This window comes from Scyliorhinus canicula, chromosome 1 (assembly GCF_902713615.1).
Source record: "Scyliorhinus canicula chromosome 1, sScyCan1.1, whole genome shotgun sequence".
Taxonomy (NCBI): Eukaryota; Metazoa; Chordata; class Chondrichthyes; order Carcharhiniformes; family Scyliorhinidae; genus Scyliorhinus; species Scyliorhinus canicula.
In genome coordinates, this window is record NC_052146.1 from 1,099,828 (window position 1) to 1,114,322 (window position 14,495).

Genomic DNA, 14,495 nt, shown 5'->3' on the forward strand with positions numbered 1-14,495 from the left:
GTATATCAGAAACAACAGTGGTCCGAGCACGGATCCCTGTGGAACACCACTAGTCACCCTTCTCCATTTTGAGACATTCCCTTCCACCACTACTCTGTGTCTCCTGTTGCCCAGCCAGTTCTTTATCCATCTAGCTAGTACACCCTGAACCCCATACGACTTCACTTTTTCCATCAACCTGCCATGGGAAACTTTATCAAACGCCTTACTGAAGTCCATGTATATGACATCTACAGCCCTTCCCTCATCAATTAACTTTGTCACTTCCTCAAAGAATTCTATTAGGTTTGTAAGACATGACCTTCCCTGCACAAATCCATGCTGCCTATCACTGATAAGTCTATTTTCTTCCAGATGTGAATATATCCTGTCCCTCAGTATCTTCTCCAACAGTTTGCCTACCACTGACGTCAAGCTCACAGGTCTATAATTCCCTGGATTATCCCTGCTACCCTTCCAGTGGAACATTCCCTATTTATTGGGGTGTTTCCAGTGCAATGAAGCAGGATATTGTGAATTCCACATTCCGGCGCCTGTTCGGGGAGGCTGGTATGGGAAGCAGGATATTGTGAATTCCACATTCCGGCGCCTGTCCGGGGAGGCTGGTACGGGAAGCAGGATATTGTGAATTTGACAGCCAGAAACAGTTAGAGTTGAATGAAATCAAACCCAATCCAAATCAGTCTGGCTGAGTGAGTGAGACACATTCTGCCCTGGTTCCAGAGGGTTAATAAATCAAAGTAGCAGGAACAGGAATTCTACGTGGCACAGATTCATGCATTAAATCATTCGCAAATAAGGAGCTTGTTAACACATCAGGCGGAACACCCCCTCCCCTCCCTCTCGGCAGGTTTCACCCTGGCAGAGATGGCTCACCATTGGCTGCTGGGGGAATTTTCCCGCCCTTCTGGAGTTGGACTATTCTGCTGTCAGGGAATCCAGGTGAACTTCGGCTGGAGAATTCAGCAGTTCATGTCGTTATTTTTGAAGTGTAAAGATTCTTTCAAGAGATGTGGGTGTTGCTGGTTAGGCTAACAGCTCCCTGGAGGAGGTCAGTTACCTTCTTGAACTGCAGTCCATATGGTGTAGGTACACCCACAGTGCTGTTAGGGAAGGTTGTGAGGATGTTTAATCCAGTGAAGGAATACGGGGTAAACATTCCTGTCACGCTTTCCATGGCAATCCTCACAGATGGGACGGACTGGGCCCATTACAGGTCCGTTGACTTTGGGCGTGGATTGTCGGTCTCGGGACAGGTGGGGCTGGAATGTCCCGCCCATATTTCCAAATCAGGATGGTGAGTGACCCAGAGGGGAACCTCCAGATGGGATTCCCAGATGTCTGCTGCCCTTGTGGTAGTGCGGGACTGGAAGGTGCTGCTGAAATTTAATTCAATTTTGTTTCAATTCTTCATTTCAGTGATAATTAAAATAGAAATAATATAAAACTCATCAAACCAACTCACAAACCTGGGGCGAAATTCTCCGACCCCTAGCAGGGACGGAGAATCGCCTGGGGCCGCCGAAAATCCGGCCCCCGCCGTGGCAGAGATTCTCCGCCACCCGGGAAGTGGCGGGGGCAGGAATCTCGCCACTCCGATCGGAGAGGCCCCTGCGGTGATTCTCCGGCCCGGATGGGCCGAAGTCCCGCCGCTGGGAGGCCTCTCCCGCCGCCGAGGTTTAAACCACCTCTGGTGGCGGCGGGATCAGCGGCGCGAGCGGGCCCCCGGGGTCCTGGGGGAGGGCGGGGGGCGAACGGACCCCGGGGGGTGCCCCCACGGTGGCCTGGCCCGCGATCGGGGCCCCCCGCTCAGACTCCGGGCCAGTGCCCTGGGTGCACTATGTTCCTCCGCGGCCGCCACGGCCTCCGCCATGGTGGAAGCGGAAGAGAACCCCACATCGCGCATGCGCGGACCGGCGAAAGCCTTTCGGCCAGCCCTGCTGCCGGGGGCGCCGGTTTTTTGCGCCAGTCTTCTGGTGCCAACCACTCCGGCGCGGGGCTGGCCCCCAAAGGTGGGGAGCATTCCCCACGCCCGGGAGCATTCCCCACCTTTGGGGAGGCCCGACCCCTGAGTTGTTGGCGCTACTCCCCTACGCCGGCACCCTCCGTCACGCCGGGTAGGGGAGAATCCCGCCCCAGAATGAGTTTCTCTGTTTAAAAAAAAAACCTTGAAATAGGAAGGTTATTGATCTCTGCTCCGAATTACATTAACCCTTTCTGAACAGATTGATCCAGTGGGTTCCTAGCCTCCAATCATGGGCGCGATCGAATGGCCACACAGCGGCGGAAAAGCAGCTCGATGCAGCATAGCGTGGCCAAAATAATCCGGGAGAACCCGCTGAGGAGGGTGGTCAGGGTTTGCGTTTGGGATTTAAAAATCTCTTGCTACACTGAGGAGTTTCGGTAAGCGGAGCCCCTCAGTGTACAGTCTTGACCCCACATTCAGCATTGAGGACCCTCACACAACGCAAGTCGCATTTTAAAGGGTGTGTTTCTCGAGGCTGAGAGTGTCAGGAAACATGCAGCTAAATGTGCACGGGATGGGACTTTGTTCCCATTTAATTAAATCCCGCCCAGTATTTGTGGGATCACGTGACAGGGTCATAACCTTCTGACCACAAGTTACCTGCAGGAACCAGTGCCAATGACAGGGTTACGGCAGGGTGAGGATAGGAACCAGTGCCAATGACAGGGTTACGGCAGGGTGAGGATAGGAACCAGTGCCAATGACAGGGTTACGGCAGGGTGAGGATAGGAACCAGTGCCAATGACAGGGTTACGGCAGGGTGAGGATAGGAACCAGTGCCAATGACAGGGTTACGGCAGGGTGAGGATAGGAACCAGTGCCAATGACAGCGTTACGGCAGGGTGAGGATAGGAACCAGTGCCAATGACAGGGTTACGGCAGGGTGAGGATCGGTAAATTTAATGGGTCGTATTACTGTGAGTGGAATATAATTTGATTGGGACAGATTAGCGAGTCATTGGCAAATAGGGTTAAGGAAAATCCCCAGGCTTTTTACACGTACATAAAAAGCAAGAGGGTAGCCAGGGAAAGGGTTGACCCACTGAAGGACAGGGGAGGGAATCTCTGTGTGGAGCCAGAGGAAATGGGCGAGGTACTAAATGAATACTTTGCATCAGTATTCACCAAAGAGAAGGAATTGGTGGATGTTGAGTCTGGAGAAGGGTGTGTAGATAGCCTGGGTCACATTGAGATCCAAAAAGATGAGGTGTTGGGCATCTTGAAAAATATTAAGGTAGATAAGTCCCCAGGGCCTGATGGGATCTACCCCAGAATACTGAAGGAGGCTAGAGAGAAAATTGCTGAGGCCTTGACAAATATCTTTGGATCCTCACTGTCTTCATGTGATGTCCCGGAGGACTGGAGAATAGCCAATGCTGTTCCTTTGTTTAAGAAGGGTAGCAAGGATAATCCAGGGAACTACAGGCCGGTGAGCCTTACGTCAGTGGTAGGGAAATTACTGGAGAGAATTCTTCGAGACAGGATCTACTCCCATTTGGAAGCAAATGGACGTATTAGTGAGAGGCAGCATGGTTTTGTGAAGGGGAGGTCGTCTCTCACTAACTTGATAGTTTTTCGAAGAGGTCACAAAGATGATTGATGCAGGTAGGGGAGTGGATGTTGTCTATATAGACTTCAGTAAGGCCTTTGACAAGGTCCCTCATGGCAGACTGGTACAAAAGGTGAAGTCATACGGGATCAGGGGTGAGCTGGCAAGATGGATACAGAACTGGCTAGGTCATAGAAGGCAGAGAGTAGCAATGGAAGGGTGCTTTTCTGATTGGAGGGCTGTGACTAGTGGTGTTCCGCAGGGATCAGTGCTGGGACCTTTGCTATTCGTAGTATATATAAATGATTTGGAGGAAAATGTAACTGGTCTGATTAGTAAGTTTGCAGACGACACATAGGTTGGTGGAATTGTGGATAGCGATGAGGACTGTCAGACGATACAGCAGGATTTAGATCGTTTGGAGACTTGGGCGGAGAGATGGCAGATGGAGTTTCATCCGGACAAATGTGAGGTAATGCATTTTGGAAGGTCTAATGCAGGTAGGGAATATACAGTGAATGGTAGAACCCTCAAGAGTATTGACAGTCAGAGAGATCTAGGTGTACAGGTCCACAGGTCACTGAAAGGGGCAACACAGGTGGAGAAGGTAGTCAAGAAGGCATACAGAATGCTTGCCTTCATTGGCCGGGGCATTGAGTCTAAGAATTGGCAAGTCATGTTGCAGCTGTATAGAACCTTAGTTAGGCCACACTTGGAGTATAGTGTTCAATTCTGGTCGCCACACTACCAGAAGGATGTGGAGGCTTTAGCGAGGGTGCAGAAGAGATTTACCAGGATGTTGCCTGGTATGGAGGGCATTAGCTATGGGGAGCGGTTGAATAAACTCGGTTTGTTCTCACTGGAACGACGGAGGTTGAGGGGCGACCTGATAGAGGTCTACAACATTATGAGAGGCATAGACAGAGTGGATAGTCAGAGGCTTTTCCCCAGGGTGGAGGGGTCAATTATTAGGGGGCATAGGTTTAAGGTGCGAGGGGCAAGGTTTAGAGATGTATAAGGCAAGTTTTTTTTACACAGAGGGTAGTGGGTGCTTGGAATTCGCTGCCAGAGGAGGGGGTGAAAGCTGGGACGATAGTGACGTTTAAGGGGCATCTTGACAAATACATGAATAGGATGGGAATAGAGGGATACGGACCCAGGAAGTGTAGAAGATTTTAGTTTAGACGGCAGCATAGTCGGCACGGGCTTGGAGGGCCGAAGGGCCTGTTCCTGTGCTGTACTTTTCTTTGTTCTTTGTTTTTTGATTGTACATGTGATATCCCACACGGGGCCTATGGGATGGGAAACCTCGTCGTTCCCGTGCTCCTTGCCAAGTACGAGCTGCCCTGTCAGGGGTGGGGTATCTCAATTACCCAGAGTCCCAATAAGATACTGCTATGGGCCAGGCCTTAGAAACTCCAATGTGTATTCTGAAGCTCACCTGACCTATAACTTTTATGTTGAATTTGGCGAGGACGAGCAACGGAGCCTTCACTTCCTCGGCACTTTAATCAAAACAAGCTTTATTATAAGAATGTAGTTAACATATATTAAACAGTTAGCAAGAAGTTGTTCTCAATTACAAACATGAAAAAACACACAACAGCTACAGTAATATATGTATATAACTCTTAATGAATTCCCCCTTAGCTGTTCCAATTCAATAACAAAATCCAATAAACCAAAACCTCTTTCATGGGCGTGGCCCAGCACACTGTAATCTCACTCGAACGGGACTGGTCCTTTCCCTGAGATCCAGCCTCCAACCAGCAGATTCCAAACTCCTTTCGGAAAGCAACTCTATCTTTACAGTTCCCAAGATGTGGAGATGCTGGCATTGGACTGGGGTGAGCACAGTAAGAAGTCTTACAACACCAGGTTAAAGTCCAACATGTTTGTTTCAAACACTAGCTTTCGGAGCGCAGCTCCTTCCTCAGGTGAATGAGCAGTGCTCCGAAAGCTAGTGTTTGAAACAAACATGTTGGACTTTAACCTGGTGTTGTAAGACTGCCTACTGTAAAGTTCCCAAGGCAGTTTGCCACACCCAATGCGCTTTCAGTTCACTGGAACAGCTTTTATGAAAGCAGGGAAACATTGCTTCTTTCTTCTACAGTCCAAAACCAACAAAATCGAAACCCAGAACACAAAACCCTCTCTCACCTGACAGCCACAGCCCAGCTCCACCCACAAATGACATCACTGAAGCCGTGCTACAAGCTAAAAACCTTTCTTAAAGGGACATTCACATGCCAGGTACTGAACAGAGAGGTGCCCGTCCGAGGGGTCTTTGGCAGCTTTGGATTAGAGAGGATTTGTTGTAACCACAGCGGAGGTCACGGGATAGGAACTATCAGGTTTCCCGTGGAATAATAATAATAATCTTTATTAGTGTTACAAGTCGGCTCACATTAACACTTCAATGAAGTTACTGTGAAGGTAGGATCAGTAAGTTTGCAGATGACACAAATATTAAGTGATATTAGAGAGTGTTGGCCCACAGTCAGGCTGTGTGTCCTGAATTACAGGGAGATACAGACGGGATGGTCAAATGGGCAGAAAAGAGGCAGACGGAATTTAACCCTGAAAAGTGTGAGGTGATCCACTTTGGAAGGAGTAATTTAACAAGGAAGCAGACTGTGAATGGCCTGACACTGGGAAGTTCCGAGGAACAAAGGGACCCTGGCTTGTTTGTCCATAGATCTCTGAAGGCAGAAGGGCAGGTTAATAGAGTGATGAAAAAGGCGTATGGGACACTGGCCTTCATCAATCGGGGTATAGATTACAAAAGCAGGGAGGCCATGTTGGAGTTGGAGACCTTTGGTGAGGCCACAGCTGGAGCACTGGGTGTAATTCTGGTCACCACATTACAGGAAGGATGTGATTGGACAGGAGGGGGTGCCGAGGAGATTCACCAGGATGTTGCTGGGAAGGAGCATTTCAGTTATAAAGAGGTTGGATCGGCTTGGGTTGTTTTCTCTGGAGCAGAGAAGACTGAGGGGTGACCTGATCGAGGTGGACAAGAATGAGGGGCGCGGACAGGGTGGATAGGGAGCAGCTGTTCGCTTTAGTTGAAGGGTCGGTTACAAGGGGGACGCAAGTTCAAAATGAGGGGCGGGAGGTTTAGGGGGGATTTGAGGAAAGACAATTTAACCCAGAGGGTGGTGATGGTCTGGAATGCGCTGCTTGGGAGGGTGGTGGAGGCGGGTTGCCACATGTCCTTTAAAAAGCTGGATGAGTATTTGGCACGTCAGAACATTAAAGGCTCTGGGCCCAGAGCTGGCAAATGGGATTAGGTGGCAGGTCAGGTGTCATTCATGTGTAGGTGCAGACTCGATGGGCCGAAAGGCCTCTTCTACAATGTATTATTCTGTGTGTATGTGAGAGGATTGAACAATATTTGGCAGGTTTGGGTTAGAGAATGGTTCAGTGTTTGGCAGGTTTGGGTTAGAGAATGGTTCAGTATTTGGCAGGGTTGGGTTAGAGAATGGTTCAGTGTTTGGCAGGTTTGGGTTAGAGAATGGTTCAGTGTTTGGCAGGTTTGGGTTAGAGAATGGTTCAGTGGCAGGTTTGGGTTAGAGAATGGTTCAGTGTTTGGCAGGTTTGGGTTAGAGAATGGTTCAGTGTTTGGCAGGTCTGGGTTAGAGAATGATTCAGTATTTGGCAGGTTAGTTTTAGAGAATGGTTCAGTGTTTGGTAGGTTTGGGTTACAGAATGGTTCAGTGGCAGGTTTGGGTTAGAGAATGGTTCAGTGTTTGGCAGGTTTGGGTTAGAGAATGGTTCAGTGGCAGGTTTGGGTTAGAGAATTGTTCAGTGTTTGGCAGGTTTGGGTTAGAGAATGGTTCAGTGTTTGGCAGTTTGGGTTAGAGAATGGTTCAGTGTTTGGCAGGTTTGGGTTAGAGAATGGTTCAGTGTTTGGCAGGTTTGGGTTAGAGAATTGTTCAGTGTTTGGTAGGTTTGGGTTAGAGAATGGTTCAGTGGCAGGTTTGGGTTAGAGAATGGTTCAGTGGCAGGTTTGGGTTAGAGAATGGTTCAGTGTTTGGCAGGATTGGGTTAGAGAATGGTTCAGTGTTTGGCAGGTTTGGGTTAGAGAATGGTTCAGTGTTTGGCAGGTTTGGGTTAGAGAATGGTTCAGTGGCAGGTTTGGGTTAGAGAATGGTTCAGTGTTTGGCAGGTTTGGGTTAGAGAATGGTTCAGTGTTTGGCAGGTTTGGGTTAGAGAATGGTTCAGTGGCAGGTTTGGGTTAGAGAATGGTTCAGTGTTTGGCAGGTTTGGGTTAGAGAATGGTTCAGTGTTTTGCAGGTTTGGGTTAGAGAATGGTTCAGTGTTTGGCAGGTTTGGGTTAGAGAATGGTTCAGTGGCAGGTTTGGGTTAGAGAATGGTTCAGTGTTTGGCAGGTTTGGGTTAGAGAATGGTTCAGTGTTTGGCAGGTTTGGGTTAGAGAATGGTTCAGTGTTTGGCAGGTTTGGGTTAGAGAATGGTTCAATGTTTGGCAGGTTTGGGTTAGAGAATGGTTCAGTGTTTGGCAGGTTTGGGTTAGAGAATGGTTCAGTGGCAGGTTTGGGTTAGAGAATGGTTCAGTGTTTGGCAGGTTTGGGTTAGAGAATGGTTCAGTGTTTGGCAGGTTTGGGTTAGAGAATGGTTCAGTATTTGGCAGGTTAGTTTTAAAGAATGGTTCAGTGCTTTGCAGGTTTGGGTTAGAGAATGGTTCAGTGGCAGGTTTGGGTTAGAGAATGGTTCAGTGGCAGGTTTGGGTTAGAGAATGGTTCAGTGTTTTGCAGGTTTGGGTTAGAGAATGGTTCAGTGGCAGGTTTGTGTTAGAGAATGGTTCAGTGTTTTGCAGGTTTGGGTTAGAGAATGGTTCAGTGGCAGGTTTGGGTTAGAGAATGGTTCAGTGGCAGGTTTGGGTTAGAGAATGGTTCAGTGTTTTGCAGGTTTGGGTTAGAGAATGGTTCAGTGGCAGGTTTGAGTTAGAGAATGGTTCAGTGTTTGGTAGGTTTGGGTTAGAGAATGGTTCAGTGTTTGGCAGGTTTGGGTTAGAGAATGGTTCAGTATTTGGCAGGTTAGTTTTAGAGAATGGTTCAGTGTTTGGCAGGTTTGGGTTAGAGAATGGTTCAGTGTTTGGCAGGTTTGGGTTAGAGAATGGTTCAGTGTTTGGCAGGTTTGGGTTAGAGAATGGTTCAGTGGCAGGTTTGGGTTAGAGAATGGTTCAATGTTTGGCAGGATTGGGTTAGAGAATGGTTCAGTGTTTGGCAGGTTTGGGTTAGAGAATGGTTCAGTGGTAGGTTTGGGTTAGAGAATGGTTCAGTGGCAGGTTTGGGTTAGAGAATGGTTCAGTGTTTGGCAGGTTTGGGTTAGAGAATGGTTCAGTGGCAGGTTTGGGTTAGAGAATGGTTCAGTGTTTGGCAGGTTTGTGTTAGAGAATGGTTCAGTGTTTGGCAGGTTTGGGTTAGAGAATGGTTCAGTGTTTGGCAGGTTTGGGTTAGAGAATGGTTCAGTGGCAGGTTTGGGTTAGAGAATGGTTCAGTGTTTGGCAGGTTTGGGTTAGAGAATGGTTCAGTGGCAGGTTTGGGTTAGAGAATGGTTCAGTGTTTCGCAGGTTTGGGTTAGAGAATGGTTCAGTGGCAGGTCTGGGTTAGAGAATGGTTCAGTGGCAGGTTTGGGTTAGAGAATGGTTCAGTGTTTGGCAGGTTTGGGTTAGAGAATGGTTCAGTATTTGGCAGGTTAGTTTTAGAGAATGGTTCAGTGTTTGGCAGGTTTGGGTTAGAGAATGGTTCAGTGTTTGGCAGGTTTGGGTTAGAGAATGGTTCAGTGGCAGGTTTGGGTTAGAGAATGGTTCAGTGGCAGGTTTGGGTTAGAGAATGGTTCAGTGTTTGGTAGGTTTGGGTTAGAGAATGGTTCGGTGTTTGGCAGGTTTGGGTTAGAGAATGGTTCAGTGTTTGGCAGGTTTGGGTTAGAGAATGGTTCAGTGTTTGGCAGGTTTGGGTTAGAGAATGGTTCAGTGTTTGGCAGGTTTGGGTTAGAGAATGGTTCAGTGGCAGGTTTGGGTTAGAGAATGGTTCAGTGGCAGGTTTGGGTTAGATAATGGTTCAGTGGCAGGTTTGGGTTAGAGAATGGTTCAGTGTTTGGCAGGTTTGGGTTAGAGAATGGTTCAGTGGCAGGTCTGGGTTAGAGAATGGTTCAGTATTTGGCAGGTTTGGGTTAGAGAATGGTTCAGTGGCAGGTTTGGGTTAGAGAATGGTTCAGTATTTGGCAGGTTTGGGTTAGAGAATGGTTCAGTGGCAGGTTTGGGTTAGAGAATGGTTCAGTGGCAGGTTTGTGTTAGAGAATGGTTCAGTGGCAGGTTTGGGTTAGAGAATGGTTCAGTGGCAGGTTTGGGTTAGAGAATGGTTCAGTGGCAGGTTTGGGTTAGAGAATGGTTCAGTGGCAGGTTTGGGTTAGAGAATGGTTCAGTGGCAGGTTTGGGTTAGAGAATGGTTCAGTGGCAGGTTTGGGTTAGAGAATGGTTCAGTGTTTGGCAGGTTTGGGTTAGAGAATGGTTCAGTGTTTGGCAGGTTTGGGTTAGAGAATGGTTCAGTGTTTGGTAGGTTTGGGTTAGAGAATGGTTCAGTGGCAGGTTTGGGTTAGAGAATGGTTCAGTGTTTTGCAGGTTTGGGTTAGAGAATGGTTCAGTGTTTGGTAGGTTTGGGTTAGAGAATTGTTCAGTGTTTTGCAGGTTTGGGTTAGAGAATGGTTCAGTGGCAGGTTTGGGTTAGAGAATGGTTCAGTGTTTTGCAGGTTTGGGTTAGAGAATGGTTCAGTGTTTGGTAGGTTTGGGTTAGAGAATGGTTCAGTGTTTGGTAGGTTTGGGTTAGAGAATGGTTCAGTGTTTGGCAGGTTTGGGTTAGAGAATGGTTCAGTGTTTGGCAGGATTGGGTTAGAGAATGGTTCAGTGGCAGGTTTGGGTTAGAGAATGGTTCAGTGGCAGGTTTGGGTTAGAGAATTGTTCAGTGTTTTGCAGGTTTGGGTTAGAGAATGGTTCAGTGGCAGGTTTGGGTTAGAGAATGGTTCAGTGTTTTGCAGGTTTGGGTTAGAGAATGGTTCAGTGTTTGGCAGGTTTGGGTTAGAGAATGGTTCAGTGTTTGGCAGGTTTGGGTTAGAGAATGGTTCAGTGGCAGGTTTGGGTTAGAGAATGGTTCAGTGGCAGGTTTGGGTTAGAGAATGGTTCAGTGGCAGGTTTGGGTTAGAGAATGGTTCAGTGGCAGGTTTGGGTTAGAGAATGGTTCAGTGTTTGGCAGGTCTGGGTTAGAGAATGGTTCAGTGTTTGGCAGGTTTGGGTTAGATAATGGTTCAGTGTTTGGCAGGTTTGGGTTAGAGAATGGTTCAGTGTTTGGCAGGTTTGGGTTAGAGAATGGTTCAGTGGCAGGTTTGAGTTAGAGAATGGTTCAGTGGTAGGTTTGGGTTAGAGAATGGTTCAGTGTTTGGCAGGTTTGGGTTAGAGAATGGTTCAGTGTTTTGCAGGTTTGGGTTAGAGAATGGTTCAGTATTTGGCAGGTTTGTGTTAGAGAATGGTTCAGTGGCAGGTTTGGGTTAGAGAATGGTTCAGTATTTGGCAGGTTTGGGTTAGAGAATGGTTCAGTGGCAGGTTTGGGTTAGAGAATGGTTCAGTGTTTGGCAGGATTGGGTTAGAGAATGGTTCAGTGGCAGGTTTGGGTTAGAGAATGGTTCAGTGTTTGGCAGGATTGGGTTAGAGAATGGTTCAGTGGCAGGTTTGGGTTAGAGAATGGTTCAGTGTTTGGCAGGATTGGGTTAGAGAATGGTTCAGTGTTTGGCAGGTTTGGGTTAGAGAATGGTTCAGTGTTTGGCAGGTTTGGGTTAGAGAATGGTTCAGTGTTTTGCAGGTTTGGGTTAGAGAATGGTTCAGTGTTTGGTAGGTTTGGGTTAGAGAATGGTTCAGTGTTTGGCAGGTTTGGGTTAGAGAATGGTTCAGTGTTTGGCAGGTTTGGGTTAGAGAATGGTTCAGTGTTTGGTAGGTTTGGGTTAGAGAATGGTTCAGTGTTTGGCAGGTTTGGGTTAGAGAATGGTTCAGTGGCAGGTTTGGGTTAGAGAATGGTTCAGTGTTTGGTAGGTTTGGGTTAGAGAATGGTTCAGTGTTTGGTAGGTTTGGGTTAGAGAATGGTTCAGTGTTTTGCAGGTTTGGGTTAGAGAATGGTTCAGTGTTTGGTAGGTTTGGGTTAGAGAATGGTTCAGTGTTTGGTAGGTTTGGGTTAGAGAATGGTTCAGTGTTTTGCAGGTTTGGGTTAGAGAATGGTTCAGTGTTTGGTAGGTTTGGGTTAGAGAATGGTTCAGTGGCAGGTTTGGGTTAGAGAATGGTTCAGTGTTTGGCAGGTTTGGGTTAGAGAATGGTTCAGTGGCAGGTTTGGGTTAGAGAATGGTTCAGTGTTTTGCAGGTTTGGGTTAGAGAATGGTTCAGTGTTTGGCAGGTTTGGGTTAGAGAATGGTTCAGTGTTTGGCAGGTTTGGGTTAGAGAATGGTTCAGTGGCCGGTTTGGGTTAGAGAATGGTTCAGTGGTAGGTTTGGGTTAGAGAATGGTTCAGTGTTTGGCAGGTTTGGGTTAGAGAATGGTTCAGTGTTTGGCAGGTTTGGGTTAGAGAATGGTTCAGTGTTTGGCAGGTTTGGGTTAGAGAATGGTTCAGTGGCAGGTTTGGGTTAGAGAATGGTTCAGTATTTGGCAGGTTTGGGTTAGAGAATGGTTCAGTGTTTGGCAGGTTTGGTTTAGAGAATGGTTCAGTGTTTGGCAGGTTTGGGTTAGAGAATGGTTCAGTGTTTGGCAGGATTGGGTTAGAGAATGGTTCAGTGGCAGGTTTGGGTTAGAGAATGGTTCAGTGTTTGGCAGGTTTGGGTTAGAGAATGGTTCAGTATTTGGCAGGTTAGTTTTAGAGAATGGTTCAGTGTTTGGCAGGTTTGGGTTAGAGAATGGTTCAGTGTTTGGCAGGTTTGGGTTAGAGAATGGTTCAGTGTTTGGCAGGTTTGGGTTAGAGAATGGTTCAGTGTTTGGCAGGTTTGGGTTAGAGAATGGTTCAGTGTTTGGCAGGTTTGGGTTAGAGAATGGTTCAATGTTTGGCAGGTTTGGGTTAGAGAATGGTTCAGTGGCAGGTTTGGGTTAGAGAATGGTTCAGTGTTTGGCAGGTTTGGGTTAGAGAATGGTTCAGTATTTGGCAGGTTAGTTTTAGAGAATGGTTCAGTGTTTGGTAGGTTTGGGTTAGAGAATGGTTCAGTGTTTAGCAGGTTTGGGTTAGAGAATGGTTCAGTATTTGGCAGGTTAGTTTTAGAGAATGGTTCAGTGTTTGGTAGGTTTGGGTTAGAGAATGGTTCAGTATTTGGCAGGTTAGTTTTAGAGAATGGTTCAGTGTTTGGTAGGTTTGGGTTAGAGAATGGTTCAGTGTTTAGCAGGTTTGGGTTAGAGAATGGTTCAGTGGCAGGTTTGGGTTAGAGAATGGTTCAGTGGCAGGTTTGGGTTAGAGAATGGTTCAGTGTTTGGCAGGTTTGGGTTAGAGAATGGTTCAGTGTTTGGTAGGTTTGGGTTAGAGAATGGTTCAGTGTTTGGCAGGTTTGGGTTAGAGAATGGTTCAGTGTTTGGCAGGTTTGGGTTAGAGAATGGTTCAGTGGCAGGTTTGGGTTAGAGAATGGTTCAGTGTTTGGCAGGTTTGGGTTAGAGAATGGTTCAGTGTTTGGTAGGTTTGGGTTAGAGAATGGTTCAGTGTTTGGCAGGTTTGGGTTAGATAATGGTTCAGTGGCAGGTTTGGGTTAGAGAATGGTTCAGTGTTTGGCAGGTTTGGGTTAGAGAATGGTTCAGTGGCAGGTTTGGGTTAGAGAATGGTTCAGTATTTGGCAGGTTTGGGTTAGAGAATGGTTCAGTGTTTGGCAGGTTTGGGTTAGAGAATGGTTCAGTGTTTGGCAGGTTTGGGTTAGAGAATGGTTCAGTGGCAGGTTTGGGTTAGAGAATGGTTCAGTGGCAGGTTTGGGTTAGAGAATGGTTCAGTGGCAGGTTTGGGTTAGAGAATGGTTCAGTGGCAGGTTTGGGTTAGAGAATTGTTCAGTGTTTTGCAGGTTTGGGTTAGAGAATGGTTCAGTGGCAGGTTTGGGTTAGAGAATGGTTCAGTGGCAGGTTTGGGTTAGAGAATGGTTCAGTGGCAGGTTTGGGTTAGAGAATGGTTCAGTGTTTGGCAGGTTTGGGTTAGAGAATGGTTCAGTGTTTGGCAGGATTGGGTTAGAGAATGGTTCAGTGTTTGGCAGGATTGGGTTAGAGAATGGTTCAGTGTTGGCATGTTGGGTTAGAGAATGGTTCAGTGTTTGGCAGGTTTGGGGTTAGAGAATGGTTCAGGTGGCAGGTTGGGTTAGAGAATGGTTCAGTGGCATGTTTGGGGTTAGAGAATGGTTCAGTGTTGGCAGGTTTGGGTTAGAGAATGGTTGCAGTATTTGGCAGGTTTGGGTTAGAGAATGGTTCAGTGTTTGGCAGGTTTGGGTTAGAGAATGGTTCAGTGTTTGGCAGGTTTGGGTTAGAGAATGGTTCAGTGGTTTGGCAGGTTGGGGTTAGAGAATGGTTCAGTTGGCAGGTTTGGGTTAGAGATGGTTCAGTAGTTGGCAGGTTTGGGTTAGAGAATGGTTCAGTGTTGGCAGGTTTGGTTAGAGAATGGTCAGTGTTTGGCAGGTTGGGTTAGAGAATGGTTCAGTGTTTGGCAGTTTGGGTTAGAGAATGGTGTGCAGTATTGGCAGGTTTGGGTTAGAGAATGGTTCAGTGTTTGGCAGGTTGGGTTAGAGAATGGTTCAGTGTTGGCAGGTTGGGTTAGAGAAGGTTCAGTTTTGGCAGGTCTTGGGTTAGAATGGTTCATGGGCATGTTTGGGTTAGAGAATGGTTCAGTGTTGGCAGGTTTGGGTTAGAGA